The sequence below is a fragment of the Coturnix japonica genome, chromosome Z, assembly GCF_054131305.1.
Source record: "Coturnix japonica strain WE chromosome Z, WE-NBRP24, whole genome shotgun sequence".
NCBI classification, from domain to species: Eukaryota; Metazoa; Chordata; class Aves; order Galliformes; family Phasianidae; genus Coturnix; species Coturnix japonica.
Genome location: NC_140702.1, coordinates 10315360 through 10332996, shown reverse-complemented (window position 1 = coordinate 10332996; position 17637 = coordinate 10315360). Strand labels below are relative to the sequence as shown.

General features: G+C 42.9%; 1 protein-coding gene and 1 long non-coding RNA gene across 5 annotated transcripts in view; one reads left to right on the top strand and one right to left on the bottom strand.

The window, feature by feature from the left end:
- Positions 1 to 9744, bottom strand: part of LINGO2 (leucine rich repeat and Ig domain containing 2) — a 454439-nt gene extending 444695 nt beyond the window's left edge. For 2 of the 4 annotated variants that reach the window (XM_015849935.3, XM_085528788.1), the window contains exon 1: positions 9215 to 9650. The gene's annotated coding sequence lies outside the window, so the exon portion shown is untranslated. Of the gene's footprint in view, positions 1 to 9214 lie in introns of all 4 variants that reach the window. The other 2 variants (XM_085528789.1, XM_085528791.1) reach the window with 2 other exon arrangements.
- A 2934-nt stretch (positions 9745 to 12678) lies between these two features.
- On the top strand, positions 12679 to 15260 carry LOC146753718 (uncharacterized). The gene is made up of 2 exons (XR_014939362.1): positions 12679 to 12748; positions 14272 to 15260. It is a non-coding gene; the product is annotated as an uncharacterized LOC146753718 (long non-coding RNA).
- The last annotated feature ends 2377 nt before the right edge of the window (positions 15261 to 17637 follow it).

Here is a 17637-nt window from a genome sequence, read left to right as displayed (position 1 = left end):
CCCATGTAAGATCTTGATATGTTACACACACTTACAGAGTGCCCCTACATGTGTCGTTAATACCTAGTTAGCACACAAAAAAATCCGTAATACAGATTAAACATTTAAGTGTAAAATCCAGTTGGACGTGATGCAGATTTCTTATTCTGTTAGAGAACCTCCACAGTGATGAAGAAGCTTGAATATTCTATACGGAACATCTCTCACATCAACAGAAGTGTCTCTCAACTGCAACCTATGGCAATAGTTTCATTTACTAAGAAGTAACAGTGGGGGAAACAAAAAAACAAACACAAAACTTTATCTTCATATCTTCATATGCATGAAATACTTAGCAATGCTATCCTAAAATGAACAAGTAGTGAACTCTTGCTGGCGGCCCTTATAGCTTGATACTCCTCCCAGTGAGCAATATACATTTCTTCAGAAGGCCAGCTGAAGCCCAAGAAAGACAAATAAACCACTGTGCATACAAGCAATTGTGTAATGTGGCATAATGCAGAAGACTTTGGTTGGTATTCAGAGGATACACTGAATACCATTTTTTTGGTTTGTTTTGCCTTTTTTTTGTAGGGGGAAAAAAAAGGCACTTCTAGATGAACTAGCTCACAAGTTTTATAAGACTGAAACTCTTTCTTCAATAATGTTTGGTTAATGTATTATTAATTTTCAAGTATTTTGTAATTCAGATTTCTTTTCCCATCAGATAACTTTCTGTTTATCTAATGGTAAAAATAAAACTGGAATATGTAATATTAAATAGCCTCACCATGTACCCACCTTTCCATTCCAAAGCTTTTGCAAGTGTATCTCAACATAAAAATGGTTTACATTAGCGGAAGTCCAAAACAATTACCAAAGAGATCTAGGTCAATTCTTTTTATCCTCAGCTATAAAAACGACAAACTACTTTTGCTTGTCTTTTCACAGTATTTGCAATTGCTTTACAGGAGATATCTGATGACTTGTTTTGCAGTCCCCAGTGCATTACATTGCTTAGTACTTAATTACCTCAAAATCAAAGTAGAAATTATGTCTGTTTCTTCACAAGAGCTAGATCTTCCAAAATCCCTAACACACTTATAACTTTGACCCTTTTCACATCCACCAATGGAATGTTGATGAAAACAACACACGAACAGCTTCATCGAGAACATTTTGAAGGAATATGTTCTCAATAGGAGAAATGTTCAATAGTCAGACTGAAACTATACACTCACGTTAAGCCATAAGTGTGAGGAGGAGGTTGTACAGAACTATTTCAACCACAGAACCACGTGCCTCCTTAAAGTGATCAGAAGTGTATTACAACTTCTTGATACACTCTCCTAGATGTTGCTGACAACTTATTTCCCTCAAATATCTAGAGGAGTTTCAACTTCCTATTAATTCCTCATCATTCTTTTTCCTCATAGTTGGTTATCCTCCAGGTCATACATAGTGTTCAAAAATAAATGACCAATTTAGAAGTCACTTAAGTTACATATTTCCTTCAGAATCCCTGGAAACAAGGCATACCCTTGCAGTTTATTTTTCCAAATGCTTGACTGCTATATAACTTGGAATGTCCCCTCCTACTGCCTCACTGGAACTCCAAAGTGACTGCTTCCTTCTCACAGCTGTGGGGGCAACTAAAGCAAGACTTCCAGCTATTTAAACTTTTCTGAAATTATTTATATACCTTCTATCTAGTTTAGCAAACACAATTCTCAATAGGAATCAGTTGTTATTCGTACTAGGGTATACATACACCAGGAGCGTGGAAAAACTTTTTTTTTGCAAGTAAAACTGGCCGGCTTGCTCTTTGAGGGCTTCTGTGTCCAGTTCTGGGCTACTGTGTCCAGTTCTGGGTTTACTGTGTCCAGTTCTGGGCTTACTGTGTCCAGTTCTGGGCTCCCCAGTACAAAAAAGACAGGGATCTCTTGGAAAGAGTCCAAAGAGTCCAGCGGAGGGCCACTAAGATGGTGAAGGGCCTGGAGCATCTCCCCTATGAGGAGAGACTTAGGGAACTGGGTCTGTTTAGCCTTGAGAAAAGAAGGCTGAGAGGGGACTTGATCCAGGTTTATAAATACCTGAGGTGTGGGAGCCATAGTGGTGAGGCTCGTCTCTTTTCAGTAGTGCATGGGGATAGGACTAGGAGTAATGGGATGAAACTCCAGCATAGGAAGTTCCGTACAAATGTGCGGAAGAACTTCTTTACAGTGAGGGTGACGGAGCACTGGAACAGGCTGCCCAGGGAGGTGGTGGAGTCTCCTTCTCTGGAGATATTTAAGACCCGCCTGGACGCCTACCTGTGTGACGTGGTGTAGGGAGCCTGCTTTGGCAGGGGGGTTGGACTCGATGATCTCTAGAGGTCTTTTCCAACCCCTACAATTCTGTGATTCTGTGATTCTGTATTCCAAACTGGATTTTATTAACATCTTCAGCATTCAAACTTGTCTCTAGCCTGAGCGTTTCATTCACAAAGCAAAGTGTGCCAGTTCATGTGGAGAAGCAGTCAAAAGCTGGCATGGGACAGGTATTTTCTCCTTTCCTTGATCACACTCAGCATTCCAAACATGAGACGTCAATTAAAAGGACTCTACAGCCATACGCACAACAATAACCAAACATGGAATCATGCTTATTCTTCTAGATTATCTCATATATTTATCTGAACACAACTGATTTCTCATCAGTTCCTCCATACATATTGTATTAGCATTTATTTATTTGTTCATACTGCAAATAAAAAACAACAACTATTCAAGTTCCTAAATGTGAATGCTATAATTTCTACTCAAAATCATAACTGCTGTCTTTTCTTCTATACGATAGCCCTAGGCTGGACAGCTACATCTAGCAGTGGAAGCATACAGAAGAACCTCTCGTGCAGGTTTTGTAACATGACATGGTCCTTAAAGATGAATGTTTACTCTTCTGCAAACCCTTGGCAGAATAGGGTCACACTCTCTCCCATCAGGACAATTACTGTCAGTCCTAGAAAACAGCATCACCATTTTGAAAGTTAAATGCAGTTCATTTCTTCTGGTGATGGCCAGCCATGGAGATGATGGGCAATCATAGATCAGATGCCTCTCTCATTCACAGACACACTGTCTGACATTCCAATTCCTGCTTCAATTTCCCTTATTTCCCTTTCAGAAATGTGGGATTTTGTCACAAGCACTAAACAAACTCTCCTCCAATGGGGTTGTCAGATGTACTATGTACCAGGTAAGATCAGCAGATGGCTGAGCAGTAAAGCCTTCACCAACTTGAAATCTCCACTCTCCTCCAGAACCTAAGAAGCAGCAGAAGTTTTTCTTCCCAAAGAGCTTCTCTCTTGCATCTCTCTCCTGAAGTTAAGAGTCAGCCCACCTAGGAAACCAGAGTTCCCAACCACTGCTTCCCACGGTGGCTGCAAATCCTTCCAACAGCTTCATGTCTGATGCCTCTGACAACTTAGCTAGAAGTCTCAGTGATACAAACAAATATTTACACATCTGTGAGACAGGGGTGTTCATTCAACCCACGTTAGGCTGAGAATTACCTAAACACTCAGATAATTCTTGAGAGCTTCTTCTTAGAAATGATTTTTAAAATCTCAGTGTTCTTATCTCTTTCAAAGATCTGAGCCGTACCCATATAATTTCTCTTCATCTCTGTACTGTATGATTTCAGCACAAAATAAATAAATAAATAAATAAATCAGGCTATAAATTAGTTCCTGACATAATTATAGGTTTGCAGACATTCATATTTCCCTTGGTCTATCAACAGAGTGAACTACTGCTCTAATAAACTGAAACTAGAGTTACTGGAATTAAAAGGCATTCACTAGTATTTCACATCAGACAGCTGTAACAGCAAACATCCACAAAAAAAAAATAAGCAGCCTTCCTGAAGAAACTGCTTTAAATGCATGGCCCACCAACGACATTTGAAACTTTCTTATCCACTGCTCTAATAAATTACTGTATTCAATGTAATTGACTTTAAAGAGCTTCACTAAATGATTCAGCTAAAGAAATTTCACTTTTTTACTACATTCAGGGAGAGCCACTAACATAACCCATTAACCATATCTAAGTCCAAACTAAAGGGGAGCCTTCATCAGAACCCAAAGCAGGCCCAGCTCACAAAGTCCAACCAAGAACCGCCAATAAAAATGATACAATAAGATGAAACATCATTATTCTATAATCACAACGATTTGTGCTTTATAACTAGGTCATTCTGGCTAGACGTTCCAGAACTTAAATCTCAGGAAGACCCTCCATGACAGCACGATCAAACTCCTTGGCAGCCTGCTGCTGCAGCAGAGATGGCAGGAACAGCACTAAACTTGTAGGCTGCTAGGGCCAAGCCAGCACAGGAGGTCTGCACCTCCAAGGCTCACATGCACCATGCCTGGCAACTAATTAAAGGAAACAGAATTTTTTTTGCTTTGCAGAAAAGAACTCTGCAGCAGCAAAATGGAGCTTCTCCTCAGAAGATCATCTCTTGCAGAAGCTCTCACTCATGGCCTGCCTGCTGATCCATAAGGCCTTCACCAAACCCTGAGTTCTTGTGCAGCTTATGAGCACGGTGACCAAGAGACAAAAACTGGAGCTAAGAAATTAATGCTGTTTCCTCATATACAAACTGAAGAACATAACAGGAGGAAAGACCAATTAGATGTTGGGAAGAGGACTGAGGACAAGTCCAGTTCTCAGATCAGCCCATTTAATTTCTCCAGTTGCATGATTCACCCTATTTCACTCAGTTGAAACAAATCTACTGGAGAAAGGAACATACACAGAAGGATCTTCCATGAAATCCTATTTTCTGTGCAGTCAGGGGTTAGGGAGTTAGCTTTTCATTCACCCTGGAAGGCCTCTGCCTCACCTCAATGCCTGTTACCCCTGTAGCTGCAATATGTTTTCAACACAGAAGGCAGACACGGTTAGAACGACTGATATTTGTCTCCCCATTAAATCCCTGTAATCTGATCTCCTGCTCCCACTGGTTGCTCTGTCATCAGAGTTGGTTGTAAGAAGAAACATAACTTCAAAAGCTGCAATTTCAAACATAAAATGAATATTGCCATTCCATATCCATTAAGACACTGTACCTACAGTTTGTTTTTTTTTTTCAATTTTATTTATGTGATTTTGCTCGTATTCAAATGAAGTTGTCTTCAGTTGATTAATTTTTTTGAGAAGATATATGACTTAAAAAAAACAAAAAAAAACATAAAATAGAACATAAATTTATTACAGGTAATAAAATATTAATCACAAGTTACTGTTGTATAAATCCTTGCTAAACAAAAAGCAACAAGACTTTGGGTAATTACTCCTACTCATCGTGACCAAACGACTGACATTTTGCAGTTAATCAAACAAGCTCCATAATAAAGTAAGATTTTGCACAGACAAATCATTCTGCTAAATTTAATCCTGTTCTACCAAAATAAATTATAGTTTTACTAACAAGGATGATATAATTTTGAAAGCACTTTGCCTTTTTCTCTTGCACCGTAACTTTAATTTTGGCATTGACAGCTAATAAGTTATGTTGCTTTATCTGTGTAACTAATAAACAATCTTCTAAACAGTCTGTGTAATTGCTCCATCAGGTGAAAATGCATGCACTCATTTCCTTCAGACACAACTGGTTTTCTAAAAAAATGAAGATCATCCTACTTTCACTGAGTCATTTAAATGGTGGTATTTGGATTGTAATTGCAACCAAAAACCAAATGGGACTTTCCTGTCTGTTACAATGACACAAAGATTAGCTGAAGTGTTACTTGCAGTAAAAAGCAGCTTAAAATATTTACACTTAAGAAAGAATATTTGTTTCAATGCAACTTTCTTCCTATTCCAGTGTAATTAGCAGTATTTTTGGAAGATGAGTTCAAGTGCTCACTATGTCCACCTCATAGAATACTGTTCACCAAGTATCCACATTGGCCTAATAGGGGTGCCATCATAACCATCAGGCTGAAAACACAGTGTACCAATATACAAAAACACTCGCCTACAACCTATTGATATAGATATCTACTTCAAGTTTCAAAGGGAATGAGAGATCAGACTTTAATCAAATAACAGCTCTGATCAGTATGATTATAAATAAGCTCATCAACTACTGCTTCACAGGATAGTTGCTGAAAGGAAGAGGGAAAAAAAAAAACAAAACAGCACAGAAGATTTGCATTTTATCAACAGAAAATGGGTCACTGAAATGCCATTATACAACACTGATGACAGTTTATCTTCTGTGTTTCCACTCTCTAAAGATTCTCATCATTAAGGAATGGAGTTGTTCCCTGGGAATCCAAAGGCTTATGAGATGGCAAGGAACCCAAACAAGAGTTCTACTCAGAGGATCTCATGAGAATAATACTGACAGCACAGAAATCATCGATTGCTATGCCGCATGAACATCAGTCTCGAGTGGCAATGCTTATAAATTTCAAATACTTCCATTTCATTCTTAACAGAGTTACCTCAATCATTTTTATATTTTTTTTCAAGATAAGAAAGAAGTTATTCTTTCCAGAAAAAGAAGTAAAAGCTTCTCCCTATGCTTTCAAATCAGGGAAGAAAGCTCCCTGAGACTGGCTGAAAAAAAGCATGAGCTAAAAATATTTCAGAAAACAAACAGCAAAACTAGTCACTGTACCGATCAGAAATGAGCAGTAGTTTGGAAGAATTCATAATTAGACACAGCTTTGACTAATCAGGCTTATAATGACCAAGGAATGCCAATCAATGAGTAGTAAGAAACAGAATTTTCTTCAATGTCCTGAATATCCATAGAGAATACAAGGAGAAATTACGCAGAGTAAGACTGTATTTAACATAATGTGTTAAAAAAACCAAAACAAAAAAACTTGTGGCTGCACAAACTCTGAGTACAAGGAGCACGGTGCTTGGTTTTGTATAAATCCAGTGAAACTGATCCACTTAATGGTCCCTCAGCTGTGTTTTTAATTATCAGCAACAGCGAGGAGGAAATGTACCTTCACACAAAGGGTGAGCCAATGAGCCAACAGGCTGCACACCCACCCAGCACTCTGAGCTCCTGCACTGCTTTCTCACTACATTCCCTGACCTTTTGTCAGCCAAAAGGCATTAAAAAAATAAAAAGAAATAAAATCCCCTCCCCAGCAACAAAAAGAACAAAAAAAAACCCAAACCCAGGGAAACAAAGGCAACAGCCACAGCAGCATGAATGATTTAAAGCACCGGAATCCTCATCGATACCCTCACCAATAACCACACCCACACAAGGCTGATGTTATTCAGAAAGTCTGACATAAGACCTAAAACCCCCTGAGATGAAGGGGCATTTTAAACTTGGCACAGTCACAATCCATCCTCCGGACCTCCTTACCTTTCTATATGGAAGGAAACGACATGGCTTCAGACCACGAATGGCAAGTTACTTTGGTCTTTCTCCCTAACTGCGAGGTACTGCAACCCACAGTACCAGCCCACGCAGCACTGATGGCAGTACGGGTGGACAGCTGTCTGTATGACAAGCTTCTCTAACACTTCATATTCCTTCACCTCTTGCTGCTGTGCAGGAAAACATTTCCACCTAGAGCCCTTCCACAGAATGCCTCCATCCTAGAAGAGAAAATCCCGGCTGTGGGCTGCACCACCGAGCCACACTGCTCACACCGAGCTGAGCGCACCGTGTTCTCTCCATCCTATGGAGGTGTTATTCCTACTTCCTCAAGGGGGAATTCAGAGCACTTAAAACAGTTCTCAGAGATCTTCTGTTTACCAAAAGGAGAAGATACTGCTGTTCTGCAGCACACTGTCAAAATCACTACTTTTCAGGACAGAAAGGTGAGAAGGTGGCACAGTAGCAGGGGAATAAATAAAAGTGCCGATATGGGGGAAAAACCCCAAATCATCTTTGGAGGGGGTTTCTACAGCCATGCAAAGGAGCACTGCAACCCACGGCCCACTGCACACCGACTGCACCGCAGCTGTGCATGCACAGGACAGCACCTCTTGCACAGGGTGCAGCACTGCTGATGTGCAGTGGGGAGACGGCTCCCACCCACACGGCTTTCACTGCAAAACAGACCCTTCTCTTCCTCCTCCCACTGAATTTTCACTTTTTTTTTTTTTTTTTTTTTTTTTTTTTTTTTTTTTTGCATAAGAGCACTGCTGCTGAATGATGGATAAAACACTCTAATATTCTCCCAAGGTGCACACAGCAGTTCCAGGTGCAGTCTTCTTTGCAACGCAAACCCCTCAGTGCTGGATAAAGGATGCAAGACCAGGTGTGAGCACCCCTGGGCACAGGTTTCACGGGTCGCCTTTTACCTCCCTCTCTCAGCATCACAAGAACTCATTTTCACTTCCTTCCCTCACTGCTGTAGTTTTGACTGAAATAAAGGCTGCATGGCTCATTTTGTGACAAAGCCACTAAAAAAAAGCAGTTGTGTCCCCCCCCACACACACAAACACTTAGCAAGCCATCCAAGTTAAATCTGATTTATTTTGAACCATTCTGACGTTTTCCTTTCTAGATGAAAAGGACTTACTTCTGAAAGAACAGCATTCTGAAATAACAGCACATAAAGAGAGAGCACTGCAGTTCCTCTCTGCTTGTGAGGGAAACCTACGGGGGAAACGCTCACAAGCATTGGGTGTTCATCGCAGCAGCTGTGGGACAGGGCGTGCAGAACCCCATACGGGGAGGCAGCGTAGAGGCGGGCGGCTCTGCTGCCTTGGCCGTACCTGCTATTCCCCCAGGTGTGTGTTTGGAAGTACCGCACTCGGAGCTGCCCCTTACAACAGCAGGCGCTCAAAATCCGCTCTGCAGAACGCGGAGCATCTTCTCCACTGTCCCCCGAACCTCCGCTCCGGGGACGCACGTCCTCCATCCAGCGCACATCCACCGCGGACACAGGTGCAGGAGCATCCCCGCGACAAAGGACGGCGGTGTTCGCGACACCCCGCAGGGCTCCCACCCCACAGTGGTGGTGGGGGGGGGGGGGAGAACACCGCGGTCATCACTGCGTCCTCAGCCCCGACCCCCGCAGCCCCGTCCCGCAGCTTGGGGGGAGGGGGGGACCCGGCAGGGCGGTGGGGCCGCCCCCGTCCCGCTGCCGCCTCCTCTCCTCTCTCCCGCCTCTCCCCCCCCTCACCCCCCCCCGCAAAGTTCCCCATCCCAAACGGGGACCACCCCCGACGGCAGCGAGGCTGCCCCCGCCGCTTACCTGGCGGCGGAGCAGGGCGCTCCCTCTCGGCGCGCCGCAGCCGGGGCGGGTTCTGCCGCCCCCTCTTCTGCTCCCTCCCGAGGTGAGCGACACGCGGGGCGGCGGCGGCGGGGAGCAGCCGGGGAGAGCCGTGACATTTAACCGGGCGGCTGAAGGGTCGCGCCGAGCCCGCGGCGCGGGCGGGTGCTTCTCCTCCTCGCCGCTCGGTCACCGCCCTCCTCTCGGCGGGCAGGCGGAGGCGGGGGGCGAAGCGCGGTCCATCCCCGGAGACCTCCAGCCGCGGCGCGCGGAGCGATGCTCTCCTCCCGCTGTCCGCTTCTCCGCGTCGGGGGATGAGGGCGAGGGCTGTCCGCCTGCCACTCGGCGGGGCCCGGCACCACGGGGACGGGCGGGCGAGCGGCGGGCGAGGCGAGGCGGCAGCGCCGGCAGCGCGGGGAGGCAGCGCCAGCTCGAGGTGAGGGCGGGCGGAGGGGGGGGGCGGCGCTGTCAGAGGCGGAGCGGCTCCATCCGCGCGGCTGCACCCGCCGAGACGGCGGCGGTGGCGCCTCGGGGCGGTGTCCGCGCCCCCTCCGCGGCCGGCGGCGGGTGCGGATGGACGGGCGGACCCGGAGCGGTGCGCCTGGAAGGATGCTCGCCCTCCTGCGCGTGGCCCATTCCCGCCCCCCCCCCTCAACTCTCAGCTCCGCGGAGGTCGGACCCCCCCACACTCTTCCCCACGGTGGGGTGAGGCAGATTTAAGGGAGCGCATCCCGCTGGAGCGGCCACTGGCAGGGCGGGTTTGGGGGCGGGTGCCTCGACGCCCTCCGCCGTGTGCCCCGCAGGCGGCTGTGCCCCGGGTCGCCGGCATCGCGCCGTGCAGAGTGCGGAGGCACCGTCGGTGCTGGGAGGGGCCGCGGTGCTCTTGGCTCTGCTCGCACTCCGCTGGTGCCGCTGGGGTGCCTGCCTGCTCTGGGGGAAGGAAAGATGCGGGGTTGGTGGAGCGCGCATCGCCGCTTTCTGCCCTTCTCTGCACGTGTGGCGGTGGTTGCCTTTAGCGGGAGTACGTGGAGAGGCAGCTTCCTGCCGGGTAATTCGGGAGCAGCAGTGCCAATTCCCAAATGATTTCGTTTTTAACCGCTGATAAATCACATCTCTGTATGTACCAACCTGGCCCAGGGGCTGCAGTCCTTCGAAGCGCACAGGTTATAGAAGTGATGAAAAATGGGCACATGCACAGAGTTCCTCTCAGCAGCAGCAGCAGCAGCACTGATAGGAAAGATACAGTAACTGATGGATAACGGTGAGCTGGCTGTTTCTGCCACTCTGCCTCTTGCACGTGCATGGGCGTGCGTGTGAGCACAGTGCGTGGCTTCCTCAAACAGCAGATTAGGAGGCAAATGAGAATAGACCTGTGCTCTTCCAAACCCACCACGTTTTCCAGGGAGGCCAAAGGAAGACCTTTTATAGAGGGCCCTGAGCAGTAGGTCCAGTGGTCAAGACTCAGAGACCAGAAATATTTTTCTTTCAGCACAAGCTTTTACCTTCATCTTCTCTAAAATGTGTAGATGTGGGGCATGGTTAGTGGTCATGGTGCTGATGGGTTGATGGTTGAACTCAATCATAATAATTCCATGATTAAATTCACTGTTACCAAGGTTTAGCTACTTCCTGTTTTTCCACCTCTGGCATAAGCTGCCCCAAAAGCAATGCCAGTAGTACCAAAAGAAGCAGCTCCACCTTTGGGTGCTAATAAAAAAAGGAGCCACAAGCAGGATCATGAGCTTTGCTCCATGCCTTGTGATGCTGTAGCGTGTAATGCATGTATCAATGAAAGGAAGCACAGTTCTCTAGTATCCCGTGCCATAAGGTTATCCATGGTGAGTGGCAGTGTGTTCTCTGCAATATTTTTGAACATGAGAGCAACAAAATGAAGGACAAAACACAAGATGACCGAAGATTCTTGCAGAGCCTGGAGAATAGCTATCAGTGAGCAATACACATTTAAGACATTCAAGGCCAGACTGACTGGGGCCTTGGGCAGTCTAATCTAGTGGGTGGCAACCAGCCAATGGCAGGGGAATGGAACTAGATGATTCCTTCCAACCCAATCCATTCCGTGATTCTTCAAATATCTGTTAAAACTGTTTTCATATAATAACACCCAGTTGTGAGCCTTAGATTTCAAAAGGGCTCATTGGCTTCTTTGAGCAGAATCCGTTTTTATTAAGCACTATGCACCCAAATAGCAGAAAGTTCTTATAAGCTTTGGCACACAAGTATCCAGAGCTACTAGTTACCATGTCCTTGTGGACACAGCTGTTGAGTTAATTAAACAAAAGTAATTTTAAGCAGATATTTCTGTGGTTTCCATCAAGTAATACAAAAAGATCAATGTTAAGAGGAACAGCGGTGTTTTCGTGCGTGGTAGAAATGCTGTGCTGCATGTAGAGGTATAAGTAAAACTTGCCAGATAAGTGTAATTTTTCTGAAGGTTTATAAAAAGCAGGATAAAGTACTCCATCTACTCCAAGAAGTGTAGTGACAACAAGATAAATGGGAGTCTCTCCCAGATACTGCCACCTCATGAGCGTTCCTCTAAGTGGGAGATAAAGCAGCATGGCTGTATAGGTGCTGAGTTACTACAGACTAAAAATAGAAACAATAAAATAACGAAGGCTGTTGTTGCTTCACTGGTCGGGGTGGCTTGTGAAATAAGAAGAATCCTTCAAGTGAAATCTGAAAAATAAATGTCTCTTAAACTTTGCGTTAGAGACCAAAACTCAAGGAGAGTGGCTCACCAAAGGAAACTTTATCAAAATATAAAGTAGAAGAAAACCTTAAGAATTCTCCTGCATCTCATCAGCCAAATCCCAGCTGTGATGACCAGTTCAATGCATTATACATACTCTGTGAATCACAAAGGAAGCTTCTGCAGTGAGATACCGAGCCACACTGCAGCCTGCAAAGCTTGCCATTTCCTTTCAGCTGTAGGTGTTAGGCTTTTTGAGCTGGAACAGCAGTTCACAAAGAGAAGCCAAATGTTTCAGTGCTGCTGGCCATTCAGTCAGGGATCCATATAAAAATCGAAGCCGATGAGACTCTCCTTTTGCTCAGGGGGATTATGTACATAACGCACACTAAAAGCATTTTTAAAAGATTCCATTAGCTCTTTAATTGAAAAGGGCTTCAGAAAGGGCATTGTACTTCCTTTTCGCTCCAAGTTCTGGAAAAGGAAAAAAATCCCTTGTAAAGGTAGATCACAACTCTGTTTACTTTGAAATTAACTCTGAAAACGTTCCTATAGAAACAAAAATAATTGTGCATTCACCTTCAGCTGTATCATAAGTGAAGATTATAGTGCCTCTTCAAAACAAAGGAAATTAAGAAATAATCTTAAAATCACCATTCATTAGCAAGAGAGATTAGTCGTATCCAAAATACATTTGCTATATGTAACTGGCTTGTTAACATGTCTTCTGTTCTAGCACTCTTGATGTTTCCTGTGGGAAGAATTCAGACTTTCAGATGTATTTCCTTTTGTTTTGGACATCTACAGTAAGCATTTTCATATTTGCATATAGAAACACTTCTCTATATAAATCTCTGATGAGTCGGGCTGAGCATGTTATTCTCATGTTCCTTTGCCCCATTTGCTAGCAAGGATCTGGCATAAAGGTTGAATGAAATCATGGGCTGAATCACAATTTGGAGCCCACCATTAAATGAGTCTCTATCTATAAACAAAAAGAAAACAACTGTTTAGCACCCACATACGCATGTCAGCATATGGTCTAAAGTTTCCAAGAAGTACATTTACACTAAAGCAAATAAACTTCAAGTTTTAAACCTTTGGAAAATGTAATTTGAAACAATGGAATTTATATAATCTTCTACCTGCACATGACACATTACCCTGCACATAGCAGGTGGGTTGAAACTAGATGGCTATTGTGGTCCTTTTCAACCCAGGCCATTCTACAGTCTCTTGTGAAAAGCAATACTGTTTCAAAAAGTTAATTTTACTTTTATGACATATTTCTAAATTGAAAGAGGATTCAGCAGGATGTGTTGGAAATCAAAGGTTAACTCTCTCTATTTATTCTCCTTTTGCACTTCTAGTCCACAGTTAATAACTTCCTGGTTTGTCTGCTTTTGTGTGTACTCCCTCTCCATTCGAGAATCAATTCCAATGGAGTTGGAATTACACAAACATTGTGTTAATTACAAGTCAGTCTGGATTTAAGTGAGTCCCTGCTTCATCCTGTGTGTGTGGAACATGGAATATACAATAGTCAAATCCCCTCAACCCAAGAGTGAGTGCAGTGATGCAGTGTGGCTCACTTTCTTGTTAATGGGAGGCACTGAGCATGTTGCCGTCCATACTAGATGTGCAATTCTTTGTCCATAGAATGAGAAAAGGGCTCATGCAGAAGGTACAGTGGCTGCATGAAAAGGACTTGTGTTTTTTGGTAAGATGAAAACTAGAATTTAGTGTTGAACTATATGAGAATGAGCTCTGGCACATATCCATGGGTTCAGATCATGATGTTTCCCAAGTAATATCGCTCTGCATAGAATTATAGAATCAGAACATGGATTGGGTTGGAAGGGACCTTAATGCCCATCAAGTTCTAAATCCCCCCATGGGCATGAGGTCTGCCATCAGCTTAGAAAAGGGCCCCACAAACCTGGCCTTGAATGCCTTCATGGATGGGGCACCCACAGCTTCTCCAGGCAGCCTTCCCTGGCCATGAGTTCTGCATTTCATAGTAGTTCCCCAAAGGAAATCCTAGGGCTCTTTCTACCCGTGCCATTTTCAGTATTGTCAAACCCCTTGCCACAACCCTTCACTCAGTGAAGAAAAAAATTCCTAAAATGGTTTTGCATATATTAATAATTTCTGTCGATAAATTCAGACCCAATAAATACTCTGCTTGGCTATTTTTGTCTCAGAGCTGAGCATTTCACTATGGTTTTAATCAGCTATGAGGTGTCCCAGTTTTATTAAACAATGTTCAGCAACCATGAATAATGTATTTCAAAATGATGAATTGGAAATTTTATTTTTATTTTTACAGGAGACCAAATAATTCCAGAGGAGAAGCAGTTCTTCTTCAGTACCTGTGAACTAAAAGTAGTGCTCATTTACTAAATATCCAGCTCCTAAAAGCTTCCTATCTTTAAGTACTCACACTTTCTTTATTTGCCTAGGAGCAGGCACGTACCAGGTGCAAACTCACAGAAGATAAAAGCTGTGGTGTCTCCCTGTCAAGCTGTTTATATGATGCACAATGAGCTTAAAGGGGCACAATGCACCTCCGGTTTAGTTGAGGCTTACATGTAAGTTGAAGTTAGAAAGACTGAGGAAAGCACTGAAGAACTGTTCTTAAAATCATACAAAATCTAACTGAAAAGAAGCTTATCATTTTCTGAATATGCTGTTTTCTGGATCTCCTATGCTGCTGCTTTACTTCAATAAAACATACAGTGCCAAAGGAATTAAGAGAATGTAATTTACCAGTGTGAAATAGGAGTACCTCACAGGTGAACCCAACACTCATTTTCAAAATTAGTATTTTCTCTCCGTGATTTCAGAGGCCATCCACAGAACACTCATGTTTCTAAGGGACGGGCTCTTGTTATCACTGCTGTCCAAAAGCTGCTCTGAATAATAAAAGATTATTCATAACGTCTGATTTTACTTAACTCCCAGTGCTTCTCATATATGTACTTTGTATGCTTTATACAAACAGCATACTGTTTCATACCTGCAAAGCAGGAAGAATAATCTTATGGGCAGACAAGGAATAAACTATGAAGTCCTGAAGTGTTGAAGTAGATGGCTAAGTTTGTAGGTTGACACTGTAAGCACAGTACTATGTACCATTACTTCCAACATTCATTTGACACCTTCTGTTGACGTTTTTATCTTGATACCTCTTCAGTTATCCTACCAGCACCTTTGCACCTTTGATTAAAATGGACATATGCACTGTGAAGACTATAAACTACGTGTAAGAAAGTATGTTGTGAACATAAACTAATAAAACATGCATTAAGAACTGTATGCAAGTCTCAAGTATGATGGCAGCTGGTAAGTGCCTGAGCGTGGATTTAACATACGGTAGAAACAAAGGCTTTTCACAAGGTTCTACACATGCTGTAATAAAATGAATAAGCACAATTTATTCTCAGTGATACCTGGAACTAACTTAAATCCAACTATTTCTATTTATTTATTTATTTTAAACTGCATTTCACCAATTGTTATTGGAGCTGCTAATTGTGAGAACGTTATGCACTCAGAACACTTTAACGTGGAACCATTTCTGCTGGCATCAAGACACGTAGAGGACAGAAATACATAAAAAGTGTTGCAAAATAATTCCATGCACAGCAGAAGCAGAGAGCAGAAAGTGGAAGGCTTATGTCACTGGTTAATCAAAGTCACAATCTGCTGTCTTCTCCATATGTTTTGGATGGGTAGGAACAATAGCACTGCTCTTCCCAAGCATTAGGACTCCTCTGCTGGTATATTAAATAGTCCTTGGGACTATTGTGCAGCCTGGATGACAATGAAAATGGATTGGCCTCACTATCAAACTCTCTGAGCTTCCAAACAGGAGTGGCTACGTCCATATGTTGAGTGGTCCCAGAGGTCATCTGGGAGATCGTTGGTTGTGCCAGACCATACCAAGACATTTCCCAGCCTTTCCTCCATGAGAGTATAGATGATCATGTTCCAGCTACTGTATGCTCACACTTAATTTAGTACTTCATATGCAGTCCTTCAGCTTCTGTTTCTCTTACAAGATGCAATGGATGAAATTCTTAAAACCCTCGGTTAAATTTGTCATGTGACGCAGTTGCTTGAGTTTAAGGTACCAGATGGTGATAAAGACAAAATAGGCTTTGTTGCAGTTCCGTAATTGAAAGCCAGATGGTGTTACTAAGGCTGATAAAGGGAAAACAATAATATATCCCTGCCCTACTCTGCTTCAGATTTCCAGCTATTGCTGCCGAGCCAAAAATCCATCTGTTCAGATATTACTCACTGTATCATGCAGCTATTCGGACACGAGTTTCTGAAAAAGCAACAGGTGCAAGCACTTGCAAACTTTTATAAGTTTCAAAGCACATCTGAATAATATTAAAACTGCAATTTCAAATACATTTCTGGCAGAAAATGAGAATAGTTAAACTCTGCAACCCTAATAGTGCATTTTACTTAGAGAAACAAACCTTCAGCATTAACTGATTAAACTGAACTAATGTGATAGGGATCTAGTCCCATAGGAGGAATACGGCTTCACATTTGCTGTATTGAAACCTGAACTTTTATCTGTAAGTAGGTCTAGAAAAATGGCTAGTCTGCTGTTTCAAATTTGTCAAATCTTTATTTAAAAAAAAAATAGCTGAGTTTACTGGTTTTGTTTCTTTTGCATAAGAAAGTTTTGCTCATCACTGTGAGAATATCAAAGTAATACAGTGGTTTCAAACATTAAACAAAAGTTGAAGTTGGCAGGGAATCAGAGATGCAGAAGAAACAAAAACATGTTGTTCTCATAGCAGAAAATATTTTGCTTAATATTTGTGATGATGTTAATTTCCATAAATAAATTTGCAACTCAGGGACATATAAATAATTAAGTATCTACTTTCGTGAACTGATTAGCGTTGTCCTTATTCACAAAAGGGGTATCAAAAATGCATATGCTTATCTATAGAACTAGCTATTAAAAAATTATTACGGATGCCCTAAAAACTGTACTGTGTGGTAGCTGACTTGTTGCAGTGTTCAGATCAGCAGTGAAATTCACCCTCACTGAATGTTTCAGGCCCATATAGTGCTGAAAGACAGCAGCTAGCTGCTGGGGCCCATCTCACTGTGTTTGCATGGGATATGTGCTAGGTCTTGCCTTTGTGTGGCATCAGCTTTGGTGTGGTACCAAGTGGAGAAGCTGCTTGGATTAGCTGCTTGGATTATACTAACTGGGCACTTCAGTATGTATTGCAGGACCCTAAGAACAGAAACAAAACAAGGCTCTTCACTAATTTGATTTGTCAATGTGGATGAACCCAGCTTACAAAAATTTCTCAGAAACAGAAAGTTTGCAGAAAAGGTAAAGAAAAGGAGCTCTGTTGCTATATGTTCACACCTACTGCCCACTGAACTAGTTTGTACCTATTTAAATGTTTGGATATTTTGTTTTGCAGTCCAGACTTGAAGGAAAATACCAGTCATCGTTATTGAATTTAATGGGATAATGGCGATAAATAGGAAAAAGAAAAAAGCATTGGAGGTCCCATCACGTAACTTCTCTGTTCTGCAAAGTGCTTTAGCTGTATGAAATTTGTGACGACGTATGAATGAATCATTTCTTTATAGGTGTCATTTCAGTCAGTTTCTCTCTCGCTGTATGTGGTACTTGTAGAAGCCTTTG